The sequence below is a fragment of the Phyllobates terribilis genome, unplaced genomic scaffold, assembly GCF_046119375.1.
Source record: "Phyllobates terribilis strain yellow unplaced genomic scaffold, ASM4611937v1 Scaffold_5__5_contigs__length_657084704, whole genome shotgun sequence".
Lineage (NCBI taxonomy): Eukaryota > Metazoa > Chordata > Amphibia > Anura > Dendrobatidae > Phyllobates > Phyllobates terribilis.
In genome coordinates, this window is record NW_027362765.1 from 12,958,485 (window position 1) to 12,978,909 (window position 20,425).

Below are 20,425 nucleotides of genomic sequence, written 5' to 3' on the forward strand. Positions count from 1 at the left end.
CGACCTCCGTGTCGCCGGGTTTGTGCCAGAGCTGCGGTGGACCCTGACGGCCAGCCCCCCTCTCCCAATACTGGTGCCTGTCCGCTGGTGGGTCCAGCGAGTCCCCCTGTGGTGGAGGCAGGTCTAAGCTTTTTAATTTAAATTGTCTCTCTAATTTGAATGAATACACTTTAAATCCTTTTACAAGGATCTATTGGAGGGCAAGTCCATGCCAGCAGCCGCATATTTCCAGCTCCAGTAGCGTCCACTAAAGCTGCTGCAGTTAAAAAGCTTTTATAAGGATCAAGCTCGGCGGTCCACTGCAAGGCGTCATACCGCCAGTCCCAGCCCCTATGCCTTGGGGTGCCTCCTGATGCTCTTCACTGAGTATCCCGGGGTCCCGAAGCATTTCCTTTGAAAAAATTAAGTGTCCAAACTACTGGTGGTGTAGCTTGCTTAACAGCTGGGATAATCCGCTGACTAGCAGACACTGCTACTAGGCACAAAGTATTTCCTGGGCTAGATGCAGTTAAAAATTTGTAATTAGATACTCTTGTTGGATGCTGAGAAAGCATTCCATAGAGTCTCCTGGCACGCCATGTATTATTCTCTTAAAAAGCTTGGGGTAGGGGTCTAGGGGACCCTTTTATAGCCCAAATCACGGCCCTGTATCACAATACGTTACCTAGGCTGAAGATAAATGGAACTGTAGCACCCCGAGGGCTCGGTTGCTACAAAGGTATTGCACCTCACCCAGAGGTGTGATATCTCACTCTCAGATAAGGATGGAGTGTGGATCAGGACCCCGACACCTGCATGTATTACACCACATTGCCGTGGGGCAGGGCGACCAATATGCCCCTGAGATGGGCACGACAGTCCCTGTCCCTGGCTGGAGTGGGGGGAGGGAACACCGAGGAAGGGGAACCCTGTAGTGCAGGAGCAGGGAGGAAGCAGTTCCTGGGTGCATTGAGAAGGGAGTATAAAAGGTGGGCACCATCTTAGTTCAGTGCAGAGAAGTCTGAGCAGAAGTGACAGGGAGCAGCGGCTCTGCATGAGCTCTGCTCTGGAGGAAGGCCTAGTAACAGAGGCCCAGGCCTGGAAGAGGGAGAAGGAAGGAAGAGGAGCGGAGAAGGCTCCAGGAACGAGGAACGAAGGGATCCCAGGGGTGCGGACGGGCGAGTCGCCACTGCACGCCCGAATCCACCTGCGTGGAGGGGTCAGGCCAAAGGGGGAGACCGGTCCCCGAAACTAGTGGAGGCGGGAAACGACCCTCAGCTAGAAACCGGAGGCTGTGACATTTTATGTGGCGCAGCCCCTCGCTACACCCGCTAGGAAGGCACCACATAGGGTCAGGGAAACTGGCGTCAAGTTTACCAAGAGGAGGCCCGAGGCAGCCGGACAGAAGCGTTGGTAAGAAAGGCCAGACAAAGGACACACAAAGGGGGTCCTGTGAAGCGCTCCAAAGTTATCTGGGAGTTGTCTGAGCCCCTCACCTGGTGAGCACAGTACGACGTGGGCAGCCGTTACCTGCAGAAGTGGTCTGGATAATAAGAACTGTGAGTAAAGGCCCTGGACTGCATCACTAACTCCGTGTCGTTACTGCTGCTTCCCTGCACCATCACCCCCATCCTCCGCATACACTGCCCTGAGGCTATACTCCTCCCATGGGGAGTTATACTACGCTCTTCTGCACCCACAACACCAGCCTCAGCGGTCTGCCCTGCAGCGGCAGTTCACTCTGAGCGCAATCCACGGGTGGCGTAGTCGGACATTTAAACATCAAAACCACATAAATAGTTCCGCCACTGGTTTGACCGCCCTGAGCCACGGAACTGGGTCGCCGCCACGGAGACTACAACCACCAGCATCCACCAAAAAGGGTACGGCTCCGGGTGTCCCAAGGCCCAGGGGGCGCGTCAGAACATTTTCATCACCTTTCATAATCACAAATGGGACAAGGCAGGGATGTCCTCTGTCCCCTCTCTTATACATCCTAGTGACGGAGCACCTGCTCTCATCAATTCGCCATAACCCCAATATTAGGTGGATTGACGTGGGAGGCACCGAGTACAAGTGCTCTGCATTTGCTGATGATGTCCTAGTATATATCACTCAATCACATATATCCATCCCTGCTGTTATGGCTGAAATAGATCACTTTGTTACATGGTCAAATTTTAAAATCAATGCAGCGAAGTCTGAGGCCCTCGAGGTCTCCCTCCCCAAATCCATACAGGATTCCATCCAGTCCAACTTTCCCTTTGCCTGGCCCTCACAGGGTATCAAATACTTAGGAATTCCTATTCATAGAGACCTCTCCCATCTATGTTATCTTAATTTTGGGCCCTTTATTGAACAACTCCATACAGACCATCGTTGGCAAGTTAGAACTTTAAGATTCACTACGTGAACCACTGGTGTTTTGTGGAAAAGCGCATGTACACTGTGTTCCAAATTATTATGCAAAAAGTGTTTAGAAGTGATAAGGTAAGAATTTGTTTGTTTGTCAGTTAAACTCATTGATGGTGATGTGTGTCAGGGCTCTTTATATCACTGTAAACAATTGCAGACACCTGTGCTAATTAGTTTGGCAGGTGTGTCCAATGAAAGGCAAGACTACTAAAGAAGGCTGTCCCACATTATTAAGCAGCCTACATTTTCTGCCAAAATGGGAAAGAAAAAGGATGTGTCGGCTGCTGAGAAGCAACAAATTGTGGAGTGTTTAGGTCAAGGCATGACTACAATCAACATTGCCAAGACACTTCATCCTGATCATCGCACAATCAAGAAGTATGTAGCTGATTCACAGTACACACGTGTGCGTGCTGATAAGGTAAAAGTGAGGACTCTTTCCTACAGGCAATTACGTAGGGTTAAAAGAGCAGCGGCAAAAAAGCCTTGTCATAGCAGCAGACAAGTTTTTGAAGATGCTGGTGCCTCCAACGTCCCCTGAACAACAAGATGCAGAGTCCTTCAGAGGTTTGCAGCTCTGCGTAAGCCATCCTGTCGACCTCCTCTATCCACTGCACACAAGCAGAAATGGCTCCAGTGGGCCAAACAATACATGAAGACTGACTTCAAAACTGTTTTGTTCACCGATGAGTGCCGTGCAACGCTCGATGGTCCAGATGGATGGAGTGGAGGATGGCTGGTTGATGGACACCCCACGCAAACACGCCTACAGCGCCAACAAGGAGGAGGTGGAGTAATGTTTTGGGCTGGAATCATGGGGAGAGAGATTGTTGGCCCCTTTAGGATCCCTGAAGGGGTAAAGATGAACTCCATAATGTATGTGGAGTTTCTCAAACAGCACTTCCTGCCATGGTTCAAGAAGAAGAACCGAGTGACTCCCATGCTCCCCTGACCTCAACCCCATTCAGAACCTCTGGGGCATCATCAAAAGGAGTGTCTATGATGGCGGGAGGCAGTTCACATCTAAGCAACAGCTCTGGGAGGGTATTCTGTCCTCATGCAAAACAATTGAAGCAGAAACCATCCAAAACCTGACAAATTCAATGGACGAGACAGTTCAGAAGCTCCTTTCGAACAAGGGGTCCTATGTGCAAATGTAACATCACCTAGAATAAAGTTTTGAGTTGAAAACTGTTTGATTTCAGTTTCTAATAACCTGCTAATGATTATAATTTCAAAAATGACCATTTTTTTGTTCTTTATTAAAATGAAAAGGTTGATCGAAGAGTGTGGGGGATCTAAGAGTGTGGCAACCCAGTAGTCAGGATTACTTCGAATTCTGACAATCTGAGGGTCATGTTGCAGGTAGTGCAGCAAGAAGGCACTCATGTGTCTTGCGCATCTAGGAGACCCAAAATTATTTTCAGGGCTAGATGCAGCTAAAAATTATTATTAATTTGAAAGCTGGTGGAGCTTAGTATAGATGGCCTAATAGAATCAGTACTGCACACTGCTACAAAGCCCAAATTATTTTCCAGCCAAGATACAGATAAACATGATTAGTAATTTTAAATCTGGTGGCGCTTAGTATAGATGGCCTAATAGAATCAGTACTGCACACTGCTACAAAGCCCAAATTATTTTCCAGCCAAGATACAGATAAACATGATTAGTAATTTGAAAGCTTAAAATGGTTGGTGAGGTGATTTTAACAAATCATCAAGCTTTTACTTTCCCCAGGATGACACAGGGGTAAAGTCGTTTCGGATCCATGATTTGTTCATCTTTATGAACGTGAGTCTGTCTACATTATCAGTGGAGAGCCGTGTGCGCTTGTCTGTCAGCACAGCACCAGCAGCGCTGAACACACGTTCAGACAGAACGCTGGCAGCAGGGCATGACAAGATCTCCAAGGCGTAAGTGGCGAGCTCCGGCCATTTATCCAGATTGGAAGCCCAAAAAGAGCAAGGGTCTTGTGACACAGTCATGGCTTCAATGTTTACTTGGAGATACTCCTGTACCATCGTCTCTAGGCGTTGACTATGTGTCAGACTTCTTGTCTCCTGTGGCCTTGCAAATGATGGGCTAAAAAAGTGGTGAAATCATTCCGCAAAATTGATGTTACCAGCAGATACTGTGTTTCTGTTACGGTTTGAGTGCTGAACACTCGACGATCCCATGGTTGGCAAGTTGGAACTGTGAGATTCACTACGTGCACCACTGGTGTTTTGTGGAAAAGCACAAGTAAGATTCTGCAACAGTCTCTGCTGATACTCCTGCATGCGTGCATCCCTTTCTATGGCAGGAATAATTTCTGCAAATTTACTTTTGTACCGGGGATCTAACAGTGTGGCAACCCAGTAGTCAGGATTATTTCTAATTCTCACAATTCGAGGGTCATGTTGCAGGTAGTGCAGCAAGAAGGCACTCATGTGTCTTGCGCATCCAGGAGCACCAAGTCCCTGTTGTGTTGGTGGCGAGGTAACAATCATGCTTCCTTCCTCTGTCCTCTCCCCCCAACCTCGCACAACAGAAATGTGATCAAGGTCTCCCTCATCTGATGAGTCTTCCATCAGTTCGTCCACTTCTTCCTGGGCTCCTGCACCTTCCTCACTAGTTTGGCTGCTACCATGCACCCTGGTAAAACCATCTCCCCCTCCCTCACATGCCTGCTGCCTTGGTGCTGCCGGCCGTCTGGACCTTGCAGATGTTAGCCCTTCCGCATACAACTCCTCCTCCTCTACTTCCTCCACCTCCTCTTGTGCCACCACCTGACTCCGAATTCTGTTTAACATGTGCTCCAGCATGTAAATCACCGGAATAGTCATGCTGATAATGGCATCGTCAGCACTAAACATCTTCGTCGCCATTTCAAAACTGTGCAGAAGGGTGCATAGGTCCCCACCTCTGGATCTCGTTGGCCCAGGCTATACGTCAGAACGTATTGCACCAGGGCTTGTCGGTGCTGCCACAGTCGCTGCAACATGTGCAGAGTTGAATTCCACTGGGTAGGCACATCGCATTTTAGCCGGTGAAGTGGCAGGCCCAACAACTTCTGTAGAGATGCAAGTCGCTGAGCTGCGGGAGGCGAACGGCGGAAGTGAGCACACAGCGACTGTGCCCTCTGCAGAAGGCCATCTAGTCCGGGATAGTGGGCTAAAAATTGCTGGACAACCAAGTTCAACACATGAGCCATACAAGGCACGTGTGTGACATAGCCCCTTCGAAGGGCCGCACCCAGGTTTGCAGCATTGTCGCACACGGCCTTCCCTGGTTTCAGGTCCAGTGGAGACAACCATTCATGAAACTGGTTCTCCAGAGCTGACCACAACTCCTCAGCTGTGTGACTCACATTTCCCAGACATTTCAAAGTAAAAACTGCCTGATGACGTTGAGCCCTGCTGCCAGCATAGTAAGGAGGTGTGCAGGATCCCTTCTGCGCAGTTAGAAAGCTTGTGGCATGACCAGACAGGCTTTGGGTGCAGGTGGAGGACCGAGAGGAGGTTGATGAGGCAGAAGCAGTGGAGGAACTTTGAGATAAAGAGGATTGACGCACAACTCGTGGGGACGGCAAGACTTGGACAGCAGCCCCTTGTCCTGCTGTCACCATAGTTACCCAGTGCCCAGTCAGCGACATGTAACGCCCCTGTCCATACCTACTCGTCCAAGTGTCTGTGGTGAAATGCACCCTGTCACACACAGAGTTTCTCAAAGAAGCAGTGATGTTGTGTGCGACATGCTGGTGGAGCGCAGGCACACCTTTCTTTGAGAAGTAGTGCGGACTGGGCATCTGGTACTGGGGCACTGCGACGGACATAAGGTCTTGAAAATCCTCTGTGTCCACCAGGCGGAAAGGAAGCATTTCTGTAGCCAAGAGCTTGCAGATGGTGAAATTCAACCTCTTAGCTTTCTCATGGCTAGGAGGAAATGGTCTTTTACTTGTCCACATCTGAGGGACCGAGGGCTGGCTGTTGTGCTTAGACGGGGTTGAGAAGGGTGTCCCCGGCAAACTGCCGGTCTGTGAGGAAGATGCAGGCGGACATGTTAGGTTACCTTGATCCAAAGGTGGTGCTATCGATGTCGGACAGCGCTCAACACCAGCTGGTGTTACCACCTCCAAAGAAAATGATGACCTGCCAATCACGCTGGCTGTTGCGGGTAAAGAGGTGGCAGGTCTGCGTCCCAAAACAGGTGTGACTGCTGTCCCCCCAGTCACAGAGGATGAAGAGGCCGCGGATGCACAAGATGTGGCAGAAGGTGGTTGGCCCGGCCGGCTAGGCCGCATTGTAGCACAGTGAGCTTCCCACTACAACTTATGCTTCATGTCCATGTGCCGGTTCATGCATGAAGTACTCAAACTATGTATTTTTTGGCCTCTACTTAGCTTTTGCTGACAAATGTTACAGATAACACCAGTTGGGTCATCTTTATCGATCTGAAAAAATGCCCAGGCTATGCAAGGCTTAGCACCCATGCGACCTGAAGAGCCACCACGACTTGTGGTCAGAGGCAGAGTTGTGTTTGAGGATGCAGTTGTTGACGTGCTTCCAGTACTACATCTCTGTCCAGGAAGGCACAACCTGACCTCGTCGTCACTAGCATCCTCCTCCACCTCCTCTGCTGACCTCATCTCTTTGCTGACTGTGGGTTGACAGTAAGTGGGATCTCCAACCTCATCATCATCCCCCTGTGTGTTATCACACCCGTCATCCTCAGAGCCGACCTCTTCCTGCCCTGACAAAAAACTAAAGTTGTCGCTCCAATCAGGTATTTGAGTCTCATCATCGTCTTCCTCATTGTCTCCACCAACAGGAGTTACAGTTTGGGAACGAGGGTCTACATTATGGTCAGAACCTTCTGCGTCTGGTCCTGGATCCTACTCATAAAGATTCTGGGCATCAGTGCCGATTATTTCCTCGTCTGGATTCACAGAAGCTCTGGAGCCGACCACTGATTCCCAGGCTATAGTATTAGTAAACAGCTCTGCAGACTCAACCATCTGTTCTACCCCATACTGGAGACTTGGGAGCTGTGAGGAAGCAAGTGCGATTGGGGTGACACCTCTGAGGACTGGAGTATTTGTGATGTTGAAGATGAGGTGGAGGAGAGCCCACTTAAAGGAGCACTTGATATCCGTTGAAGCACCTACTGTTTTTGTGCCTCATCTGGAATTTGTAGCGATTGGCGTGGCCGTAAGAAAGGGATCTTATCACATTGTCCGCTTAAAGAAGTAGACATTTTAGTTTGGCTGGAAGATGGTCTTTCTTCTGCAGATGTTACTGTTGCTTTAACACCTACCCCACGGACACAACCTTTTTTCCCCTTCCCAACACGCCTATTCCCCTTTCCACCAGCAGCAGGCCTTTTTCCACTCATTTTGGTGGTTAACTAATTCACAACTCTGGAGTTGTTTGCACAAAAAAACAATGGATGGAAACCGAGCAGAGCTGAGTGGCCAAACTGTGGTATTAGGCCAAAAGTATTGGCTGGGTTAGATGCAGATAAAAATTATATTTAATTTGCAACCTGATGGAGGTCAGTATAGATGGACTAATAGAACAAGTCCCACACACTGCTAGAAGCCCAAATATTTTTTCAGAGCTAGATGCAGAAAAAAATTAGATTGAATTTGCAACCTGATGGAGGTCAGTATAGATGGACTAATAGAACAAGTCCCACACACTGCTACAAGCTGAAATATTTTTTCAGAGCTAGATGCAGAAAAAAATTATATTGAATTTGCAACCTGATGGAGGTCAGTATAGATGGACTAATAGAACAAGTCCCACACACTGCTACAAGCTTAAATATTTTTTCAGCGCTAGATGCAGAAAAAAATTAGATTGAATTTGCAACCTGATGGAGGTTAGTATAGATGGAGTAATATAACAAGTCCCATACACTGCTAGAAGCCGAAATATTTTTTCAGAGCTAGACGCAGAAAAAAATTATATTGAATTTGCAACCTGATGGAGGTCAGTATAGATGGACTAATAGAACAAGTCCCACACACTGCTACAAGCTGAAATATTTTTTCAGAGCTAGATGCAGAAAAAAATTAGATTGAATTTGCAACCTGATGGAGGTCAGTATAGATGGACTAATAGAACAAGTCCCACACACTGCTAGAAGACGAAATATTTTTTCAGAGCTAGATGCAGAAAAAAATTATATTGAATTTGCAACCTGATGGAGGTCAGTATAGATGGACTAATAGAACAAGTTCCACACACTGCTAGAAGCCTAAATATTTTTTCAGAACTCGATGCAGAAAAATATTATATTGAATTTGCAACCTGGTGGAGGTTAGTATAGATGGACTAATAGAATGATGCTATGCCCAAAAGGTTTTACTTCACTAGGTGCAGTAAAAAAATTTGTATTCTATACACAGGTGGTGTAGCTTGCAGCACAGATAGGCTACTCCTCTGACTAACACACTCTGCAATAGGCCAAAAAGGATTTGCTTTGCTAGATTTAGCCAAATGCTGTGAAAAAAACTTGCACAGCACTGGCACAGACCTGCCTGATAAAAGTGATAGGAACTGATGTAACTTAGTCCTGAAAAGGACTGCAATTACAATTAGTCTTTACTCTCAACCTATCTATTTAAGAGCACAGACCTGCCTGATAAAAGTCGTATGAAATGATGTAACCTAGTCCTTAAAAGGACTGCAATCACAACTATTCCCTACTCCCAAGCTATCTGTCGACCTGTGCGAAAATTGGCTTGAAATTAACACTGAAAGTATAGCGCACACAGCAACAGCGGTGCCGTCTAACACGCAGCTGCAGCAGTGAGAAAATGGTGGCGATGGGGAAAATGGCTGGGTCTTATAGGGCAAGGGCATGTGACATACACTGCCAATGACACATGCCCTTGCTTGTGTGAAAAAAAGCACTTTGCTCCGTGTGTGCGCTGCTGATAGGCTGACAGATTGCACCTCCCCACTGTAAATGCGGGAAAGAGAAAAAAAAAATGGAGATCTTCATTATTCCTGCAGAGATCCATCCCCTGCCCCTCCCCCCGACCTGCTGTACACTCAAACTGCGTATTAACATTAATTTTCAGCATTACTGAGAAAAAATCCAGTTATGATTTTGGTGCACGAACAGTTATCGAACATAACCTCGAACAGCCCAATTTTTTTCAAATCATTCGTGTTCGCCGAACGGCTCGAACACCGCCCAAAACAGCTCGAATTTGAGATTGGCGAACAGTTCGAGTCGAACACCGCTCATCTCTAGTGGTGAGCATCTCTATTAGGTTATAGGCCAGACACTATGTACCACACTTATCTGTGTGACTGGCGCCCTATACTGGCCTTAACCACGTGAACTTTTAATACTGTGCAGCCGCCCCTCCATGATCCATCGGTGTGAGTGGTTGTTTCATCTATTTTGCACCTGTGCTGCCTCCGCCTTTATCATGGGGACTGTTGTGTCCTGCAGTGTATTTGATATTGTGTCTGTCACGATTCCACCGCTCAGAGTGTCTTGGACGCAGTGACAAACAGCTCAGTCATCCAATCTAGTGCAGGGGTGTGGTGCGCGGTCAGTATTTTGATTGACAACTCAGCTGTCCAGTCTGAGACTAGGAGGTGCTGAGTTTCCTTCAGGTGTTCCCTGTTTGTAGTGATTAACCCGCTACTTAGCAGAGGTGTCAGTCCCAGATAGCTGCCGGTCGTAGTTTTCAGCTCAATGTGGTTTGTGCCTGCTGTGCTTTGTGCACTGAATTCAGACAGTCTGATCTTCTTTTGCCGGACCCTGGATTTTCCTATTGACCACCCGTTTGTATTACCCCTTTTGCCTTGACACACGCTCACCTTGGAATTCTGACTCTGGACTGTGACCTGACTAGGCCTTTGTCTCTTCCCTCTTTTTATACTGTACCCTTCTGGCTCTTGACCTCAAACTCCTTGACTATCCTGACTCGCGGCTTGTCCGTGAGAAGTGAGTCAGGCTAACAACATCTTGGTCTTGGTAAATATGGCCGTTCTTTTTCCGTGATGTTTTTTGAATGTATATTGGGAGAAAAAAATAAATATTTCTAATACTGTGAGCTCTACTGGTATCACGTGCTAAGCGTCTCTGCTCTATGAGGACTGACGAAAGTTCGGTCTGAACCGTGTCCAATAGATTACAGCAAAGAGGATAAAAACAACCTCGTTACGGCTCATTCACATGTCCAAGTACAGACTACAATGCATGGACTGGCCACGAGTCTCCTGACCGGAGCGTGACAGCCTCATATATTTCTATAATTGTGAGGTAAAAAATGAGAAAAGAAGCTTAAGGCTGAGTTCACACGATGCGTTTTTCATGCGTTTCCACGGCGTTTTTGCAGTTGCGTAAACGCCACGGAAACGCATGAAAAACGCATGGTAGAAGGGCAGCAATGTTCCCCAATTGAAATCCGCATGTGCTGTGCCCATGATGCGGATTTTTCCGCAGCGTAAACGCTGCGGTCAAAAATCAGCAGCATGTCAATTAATTTTGCGGAAACGCTGCTCTTTTGCCGCCATTGACTTGCATTAGACCGCATGGAATCCGCATCACTGTATATGTTGATGCGCTTTTCATGCGGTCTAATGTGCGGATGGTACCCGGGTGTGGATGAGAGGACTCTCATCCAGACCCAGGTACCATTAAAAAAAAAAAGAATAAAATAAAAAATATATATATTCTCACCTTCTGACGGCCCGCACAGCGCTCCTGCTTGATTCCCCGCACTTCGTGGTTGAATGAAGAAGGACCTTCGCTGACGTCAGAGTCATGTGACGGGTCACGTGACGCCGACGTATGAAGGTCCTAAAGTCTTCACTGCCGGCAGCCGGGACCGAGCGAAGCAGGACACCGGGGGCCATCAGAGGGTAAAGTATATATTTATTTTTTATTTTTTGACATTCACACACTATATAAATCCATGCCGGTTGCATGGATTTATATAGTGTGAAGTTGACAAGCACTTTCCAAGTGATGCTAAAATCGCTTGGGAAGCGCTTGTCAACCCGCATGCGGAAATGAAAGTGAAGACCGCTTCATTTCCGCATGTCCCTGGCAGGAAACCGCATGTACAATCCACATGCGTTTTTTCCTGCCAGAGAGATGCAGAAACGCTCAGGAAAAAATCCTGAGCATTTCTGCATCGTGTGAACATACCCCTATGGTGGGCGCTGTCATGCTGAAGACAAGGATGAGAAGGTGTAGAAAAACAAAAAACATATTAAAAGATAGCAATGTGTTTCAAAATCGATCTGATATCTTCCTCGGGTCATCATAAAGCTTTTTTCCCTCATTTTTTTGCCTCCTTCTGTTGACTTAAACAGTGGAGAAGCAGTCTATACGAGGAATATCATTGTGCTACTTCTCTCATCACAATTGTGCCTGACCGGCTCAACTCCACCAGGTGGGAAGATTCCATCGACCCTTCCCTGTTTCTTATCACCAGGAGTTCACCATGGAGCTGTATATACTTATATGAAGTCGTCATGCTCAGGTCAGGAAAGACCCACGGCCATACATTACACAGACGTCTAAATGAACCTTTAGTATTGTTGAGCACAATAACTTTGGAGGGGAACAAAGTTGAGCATTATTACTGTCTATGGCAATTGGGGAGGGTGGGGGTGTATTACTATTACCGCAGGGCTGGCCTGGGCAAGGTGGCATCTGCCTGTTGGCTCCCTCACAAGTGCTGACCCTCTGTGTGGTTACATATACTGTAAGCCTGTCTATATGTGGGTGTATGTATGATAAGATCTGCACATACAGTATATATGCTTTTTATATATTTATGTGTCTACTACAAAAAAAGGATACAGCTTTGTCAATTACGTGCTGTTTATATGGAATAATTTTTTAAAGTAAAAACCAATGATGTGGATATACGCATTGTGTCTTATGATGTAAGAAAATGCAGGTTGTGCAGACATGATGTTTTCATATGTTTGTCATTAAACCCATCTCCTCTCGATCATGTCAGGTTCCCCAGGCTTCCCAAATAATCCCCATTATGATTCAGAGACTTATGTACACAATCTATCAATTTTTTTTAGGTGAATTAAAAAAATAATTGGTGTGTAAGGACTTTACTATAAGATCGTCGTGTAATGTTCACTATTGATATAATCACAATGCTGCTTGAATGCAGCACAATTATGAGAACAGCAGTTTCCAAGCCACATGCTTTTTATTCTATAATTGTTGTGGTGTCAATATAGTAAGGTTGATTGTGTTACCGTATCTACGGTACATAGTGAGTATGGATGTTATTATTTCTATGCAGTAAGTTTGTAGCACCCCGAGGGCTCGGCTGCTACAGGGGTATTGCACCTCAAACCAGAGGTGTGATATTCCACTCCCGGGTAAGGATGGAGTGTGGACCAGGACTCGGTAGGCTGCATGCACCACACACACCCCATTTCCGAGGGACAGGTCAACGGTGCTCCCACTAGACAGAAGTGCAGGCACGACAGCATCTGTCCCTGGCTGGAGTGGGGAGGGGAAAGTACACCCAGTGGTGTAGGAGCAGATAGGGGTGGGTCTCTGGGCATAGGTAGTAGCCCATTGGTTGCTAGTCACCTGGGCTCACACATAGAGGGAGGTATATAAGGTGGGCACCATCTTAGGACAGTGTTCAGTTCAGTTCAGAGAGGAGTTCAGCCAGAGAGGGCTGACAGGGAGCTGTGGCTCAGTCTGGGCCCAGCTCCAGAGGCAGGCCTGGAGTGGAGGCCAGAAACAGCAGAAAGAGAGAGGAGAAGGAACAGAAAGGAAAGTAAGAAAGGAACTGGAACAGAGGAGAAAGGAAGCAAGGAACACAGAGAAAGGCCCAGAGACGCGAGGACAGAAGGAACCCCATATGCCCAGGAGATACAGGGTGAAGGGTTGGCAGATCAGGGTACCGGAACCCAAATTGGTGGAGGCAACAGATTCCTCAGCCAAAGACCGGAGGTTGTGACCACATCTTGGTGCGACCCCTCACTACATCCACCAGGAAAGCATACCACATAGGGTCAGGGAAACCGGAGAGAGGTTTCGCCAACAGAAGGCCCGAGGAAGCTGGACAAAGGTGGGTCACTGGTGGGGACGGCCAGAGAAAGGTAGAGAAGGGAGCCCTGTGCCACGCTCTGGAATTGCCTGGGAGTTGACCGAGTCCCTCACCTGGTGGACGCAGCACGGCTTGGGCCGTCATCGCCTGCAGGATTGACCGAATAACAACTGTGAGTAAAGCATTGGAAACTGCAATTACAAGTCTCTGTGTTTCATCGCCGCACCAGCACCATTAGTACTGGGACGCTCACACCATCACTCCCACCATCTTCCACACTAGCTGCCCTGAGGCAATACTTGTCCCGTGGGGAGTTATTCCATACTCGGCTGCGCAAACTACATCAGCCTCAGCGGTCTGCAGCGCAGCGGCGGTCCCCACTGACCGCAATCCACGGGTGGCGTAGTCGGACACTTGTTACAACATTAAGACTGCCACTGGTTTGACCACCCTGGGCACGGACCGGGTCACCACCACGGAAGACTACAACCCCCAGCGATCCGGTTCCGGGTATCCCCTGCACAACACAGGCCCAGGGGGCGCGTCAAGTTTTCTCTGATCCCATGTATATGTATATATACAGTGCCTACAAGTAGTATTCAACCCCCTGCAGATTTAGCTGGTTGACACATGCGGAATTAACTTGGCATTGTGACATTTGTACTGTAGATCAGCCTGGAAGTGGGAAATGCACTGCAGTAAATATTGTTGTTTTTTTTTTTTTTTTTTAAAAACGTTAAAAGTTAATTCAGAGTGTCATTTATTATTCAACCCCTCAAACCACAAGAATTCTGTTTGGTCCCCCAAAAGTATTAAGAAGTAGTTCAGGCACCAAGAATGATGAGCTTCACATGTGTGGATTAAAGATCTCTTTTGCCAGCCTTTTCTGACTATTTAAGACCCTCCCCAAACTTGTGAACAGCACTCAGACATGGTCAACATGGGAAAGACAAAGGAGCATTCCAAGGCCATCAGAGACAAGATCGTGGAGGGTCACAAGGCTGGCAAGGGGTACAAAACCCTTGCCAAGGAGTTGGGCCTACCTGTCTCCACTGTTGGGAGCATCATCCGTAAGTGGAAGGCTTATGGAACTACTGTTAGCCTTCCACGGCCAGGACAGCCTTTGAAAGTGTCCTCCCGTGCCAAGGCCAGGCTTGTCCGAAGAGTCAAGGCTAACCCAAGGACAACAAGGAAGGAGCTCCGGGAAGATCTCATGGCAGTGGGGACATTGGTTTCAGTCAATACCATAAGTAAAGTACTCCACCGCAATGGTCTCCGTTCCAGACGAGCCCGTAAGGTACCTTTACTTTCAAAGCGTCATGTCAAGGCTCGTCTACAGTTTGCTCATGATCACTTGGAGGACTCTGAGACAGACTGGTTCAAGGTTCTATGGTCTGATGAGACCAAGATCGAGACCTTTGGTGCCAACCACACACGTGACGTTTGGAGACTGGATGGCACTGCATACGACCCCAAGAATACCATCCCTACAGTCAAGCATGGTGGTGGCAGCATCATGCTGTGGGGCTGTTTCTCTGCCAAGGGGCCTGGCCATCTGGTCCGCATCCATGGGAAGATGGATAGCACGGCCTACCTGGAGATTTTGGCCAAGAACCTCCGCTCCTCCATCAAGGATCTTAAGATGGGTCGTAATTTCATCTTCCAACAAGACAACGACCCAAAGCACACAGCCAAGAAAACCAAGGCCTGGTTCAAGAGGGAAAAAGTCAAGGTGTTGGAGTGGCCTAGTCAGTCTCCTGACCTTAACCCAATTGAAAACTTGTGGAAGGAGCTCAAGAATAAAGTCCACACGAGACACCCAAAGAACCTAGATAACTTGGAGAAGATCTGCATGGAGGAGTGGGCCAAGATAACTCCACAGACCTGTGCCGGCCTGATCAGGTCTTATAAAAGACGATTATTAGCTGTAATTGCAAACAAGGGTTATTCCACAAAATATTAAACACAGGGGTTGTATAATAATTGACCCACACTTTTATGTTTAAAATGTAATAAAATTCAACTGAGCAACATAACTTTTTGGTTTGTAAGATTTATGCTTCTGTTCATAAAACCTACTCTCGTTTGCAGTTTGAAGGCTCTAACTTATTTGCATCTTATCAAACCAGTTAAATCTGCAGGGGGTTGAATACTACTTGTAGGCACTAATATATATATATATATATATATATATATACATACACTGTAACCTTTTTGCCAATGTATATCAACAGTAATCTAGGTTTGGTTACAGTCTGCCTCTAATAGGCTTGGTTCTGTTCCAATATCTATGTAGTAAGGTTGGTTTTGTTCCTGTAGCTGTGTAGTAAGCTTGGTTCTTGTACTGTAGGTATGTATTAAAGTGCACCTGTCAGCAGGATTTTGCTCAGTAAACTACATGCACTATCAGGTGGGCGCCGTTACACTGATAAAAATGATACATTAATTGATTAAATCCGTCCTGTGGTTCTTGTGTAATCTTTACTTTCAGTTTGGAGATAATGATATGCTCGTGCTTCAGTGCAGCCTGTGGGGTGGGCTCTATCTGGTGCTCTGCTTATATATTCATCTGTATGCTCTTATGACATCTCACTGATCGTTGACTGACCTGCCTCCTATTTTACCTAGCTCCGTACTACTAGATGCATTATGTAAAATAGGAGACAGGTCAGTGAACGATCAGTGAGCTGTCATAAGAGCATACAGATGAATATATAAGCAGAGCACCAGATAGAGCCCACCCCACAGGCTGCCCCGAAGCACGAGCATATCATTATCTCCAAACTGAAAGTAAAGATTACACAAGAACCAGAGGTCGGATTTAATCAACCTAGGTATCATTTTAATCAGTGTAATGTCGCCCACCTGACAATGTTTGTGGCTTACTGAGCACAATCCTGCTGCCAAGAGCGCTTTAAGCTTGGTTCTGGCACTGTAGCTATGTAGTACGCTTGGCTTTCATATCCTATTTATTCAGTAGGGTTTATTTTACCATATCTGTATAGTCTGTTCAATCATAGGTTTGTGATTACATTACTGATACAATCCAAACATGAACACAAAACCCCTGCTCCTTCTTTAACTTTTTAAGGACCAGGCAACTTTCCTTTTTTACCTTTTCTGATTTTTCCTCCCCTTATTCCAAGAGCCATTTTTCCATCCACATAAGTGAGGGCTTGGTTTTTGTGGGACGAGTTGTACTTTTGAATGACGCCATACATTTTATTATGTGATACTGGATAGTGGGAAAAAAAAAGTGTGGGGAAATAGTAAAAAGAGCACATGCAATTGTTTGTTTGTTTGTTTTTTTAGAGCGTCCATTTTATGGTAAAAATAACCTGAAAGCATGATTTTCCGGGTCAGTACGATTATGCAGATACCAAACACGCACAGTTTTTGTTTTATTTAAGTGGTGAAAAAAATTAAAAAAATTATTTTTATTTCCTAATTTTTAATAGGCGAAAAGGGGTGTGATTTGAACATAATTTTTTTGTTTGCATATTTTTTAAAACTTTAGTCCTCTTAGGCGACTTGAACCTGCGATGTAAATGCCGCTGTCACAGATTAACAGTGGCATTTAACAGCGAGTCAGATGATGGCTGATTATCACAGCCATCATCTGCCAGCAAAGACACAAACTTGTCTTACAAGGCTGCATTAAAGTCAGGGAGCTAGCATTTGACATACCTAGTACGCCGTATTTTGTCAAGGGGTTAATAGTGGCTGCTTTAAAGCCTAATAACTCAGTTACCTTTATAAAGGTATGTGCACACGGTGCTTTTTTGGCAGCGCTTTGAACGCAGCATACTGATGCTGCGTCCAAAGCGCTGCACGCAGGTGAGTCCGCATGTGTTCATTGAACACATGCAGATTCACCTGCATCCACCGCATCTTATACATTGCGGTGGTAGAATTTCTCTTGCGGCGAACAGCATCTCCACAAGAGAAATAGACATGCTGCGGTCTGTGAAGACGCGCCGCATGTCCGTCTCCGCGGGTGTGCTGCAGACACATAGTGGGCATGGGATTTGTATAAATCCCATCCACTATTCTGTAACATGTGGCCGCTGCGGATCACACGCGTACACTGACCGTGTGCACATACCCCAAGGGTATATGCACACCATCAAGAATGGTAGCGCTTTGAACGCAGCATACTGAATGCTGACTTCAAAGCGCTGCATGCAGGTGAAGCTGCATGTGGTCATTGAACACATCTGGCTTCACCGCATCCTATCCTTGCACTGGTAGAATTTCTCTTGCGGAGACTAGAGAAATTGACATGCTGCGGTCTGTGAAGAAGCACCGCATATCCCTCTCCGCGGGTAAGCCGCAGGAGCACGGGAACGCATAGTGGGCATGGGATTTGTACAAATCCCATCCACTATGCTGTAACATCTGGCCGCTGCGGATTGCACGCAGCGCAAGTGTGCTGTGTCCAATCCGAGGCATTTACTGATCGTCTGCACATACCTTAAGGCAGCCAAAGGAAAATACATAAAGGCCCCATCCACATCAGATACATCCAATATCTATCTCCCTTGACTCCCCCATAGACTAGAACATTGGTCTCTGCTCCGAGCTTCTGTGTTCTCTATGAGAGAGCTGCTCCGGCATTCACTTATCTCCCTGAGAACAAAAGAATCGGCCTCCGGAAATCCAAATCTTCGGATCCTTTTCTCTCCAACATCGTCTTCATAAGAATAGGAAAGCGCCAATACACATTAGACTGCTGGCGGATCCCATCGATTCACCTGACTATAGTCCAATGTGGATCGTGGCCATTAGGGACGGGTCGCTTCTCATGGGCTAGGGCTTGTAACCCCAGGCTATAATGTGCCAGCTAGCCCCTGTATCTAGGCCCCCATGGATGGTTACAGCCCTATGGAGGTGGGGGGAGGGGAAACATGCGCAGGGGCCGAATGGGGAATAACTGAGAATATAAAATATATATATATATAAAAAAAAACAATAAACATTATAAATCCTTCCCCTTCTTCCCCTAATTCAGAATTTTATTTTAACTAATAAATAATAATAAATTCTTCTTCATTTTGGTATCGCACCGACTGGGAGGATCACATCGCCGCTCATTCACACCGGACATTTAATGAAGGGTTTTCTCTTTTTTCAGTACATTTTAAAGTGAATTTAGTTCTGAAGCACAAAAACTTTAAATCACCCGACGCCAAGGGGTTAAATATTCCTAAAAATGGATGAAAACATCATTACACAGATGGAGAAGGCGGCAAATGTGAACAGGTGTGAAGAAAGAGGAAAGAGTGAGGCCCGATGGGGACGGTGATATTAATGTGTGTACAGCGCTGCGGAGTATGGAGGCGACATAGAAGGAAGAGGAAGAAATAATAGAGAATAATGGGGGATCTCTACATACCTCCACCTGCAGAGCCGCCACCACATATATGGCTGTTCTGTGCGCACAGGAGCTGTGATGAGGTCACAGGAGGGGAGGAGTCAGGGGTCACATGATCAGGGGCCTCAGTGGATGCAGGACTCTGCTGTGCTGGTTGTCATGGTGCTGGATGAGCTGAAGTTTATGTGTGGGGTCAGGAGGGGTTTACAGTGTGGATGTAGCAGAGCCGTGTGTGTACGAGGCGTACGGAGCGGAGCCGTGTGTGTACGGAGCGGAGCCGTGTGTGTACGAGGTGTACGGAGCAGAGCCGTGTGTGTACGAGGTGTACGGAGCGGAGCCGCGTGTGTACGAGGTGTACGGAGCGGAGCCGCATGTGTACGAGGCGTACGGAGTGGAGCCGCGCGTGTACGAGGCGTACGGAGCGGAGCCGCGCGTGTGCGAGGCGTACGTAGCGGAGCCGCGCGTGTGCGAGGCGTACGTAGCGGAGCCGCGCGTGTGCGAGGCGTACGTAGCGGAGCCGCGCGTGTGCGAGGCGTACGTAGCGGAGCCGCGCGTGTGCGAGGCGTACGTAGCGGAGCCGCGTGTGCGAGGCGTACGGAGCGGAGCCGCTCGTGTGCGAGGCGTACGTAGCGGAGCCGCGCGTGTACGAGGCGTACGGAGCGGAGCCGCGCGTGTGCGAGGCGTACGTAGCGGAGCCGCGCGTGTGCGAGGCGTACGGAGCGGAGCCGCGCGTGTGCGAGGCGTACGGAGCGGAGCCGCGCGTTTGCGAGGCGTACGGAGCGGAGCCGCGCGTGTGCGAGGCGTACAGAGGGGGGCCGCGCGCGTACGAGGCGTACGGAGGGGAGTCGCGCGCGTACGAGGCGTACGGAGCGGAGCCGCGCTCGTACGAGGCGTACGGAGCGGAGCCGCGCGCGTACGAGGCGTTCGGAGCGGAGCCGCGCGCGTACGAGGCGTACGGAGTGGAGCCGCGTGCGTACAAGGTACGGAGCGGAGCCACGTGTGTACGAGGTGTACAATTTTGCTTCCCTCAATTGGCCACATACAGTAATATTGTCTTACAGTTAGCACCATATAGTAATTCTGGCAAACAGCTTGTAGTAATGTGCCCCATCCTGGTCCACATCTATCTTAATGTCACTCATCCTGGTCCCCATCTTGTAGTAATGCCACATCATGGTCCGCATCTTGTTGTAATGTGCCCCACCCTGGTCCCTATCTTGTCGTAATGTCCCCCATCTAGCTCCCCATATTGTATGTATGTCCTGATCCACGTCCCCATATTGTAGGTATGTCCCCATCCAGGTCCCCATGTTGTAGGAATGTCCCCATCCAGGTCCCCATGTTGTAGGAATGTCCCCATCCAGGTCCCCATATTGTGGGAATGTCCCCATCCAGGTCCCCATATTGTAGGAATATCCCCATCCAGGTCCCCATGTTGTATGAATGTCCCCATCCAGGTCCCCATATTGTAGGAATATCCCCATCCAGATCCCCATATTGTAGGAATGTCCCCATCCAGGTCCCCATGTTCTAGGAATGTCCCCATCCAGGTCCCCATATTGTAGGAATATCCCCATTCAGGTCCCCATATTGTAGGAATGTCCCCA

The 20,425-nt window shown here is 47.8% G+C and overlaps 1 protein-coding gene across 1 annotated transcript in view; it reads left to right on the forward strand.

Moving 5' to 3' along the window:
• The window catches only part of LOC141270515 (uncharacterized), a 345,167-nt gene that overhangs the window by 70,560 nt on the left and 254,182 nt on the right, over window positions 1-20,425 (forward strand). The window lies entirely within an intron of this gene.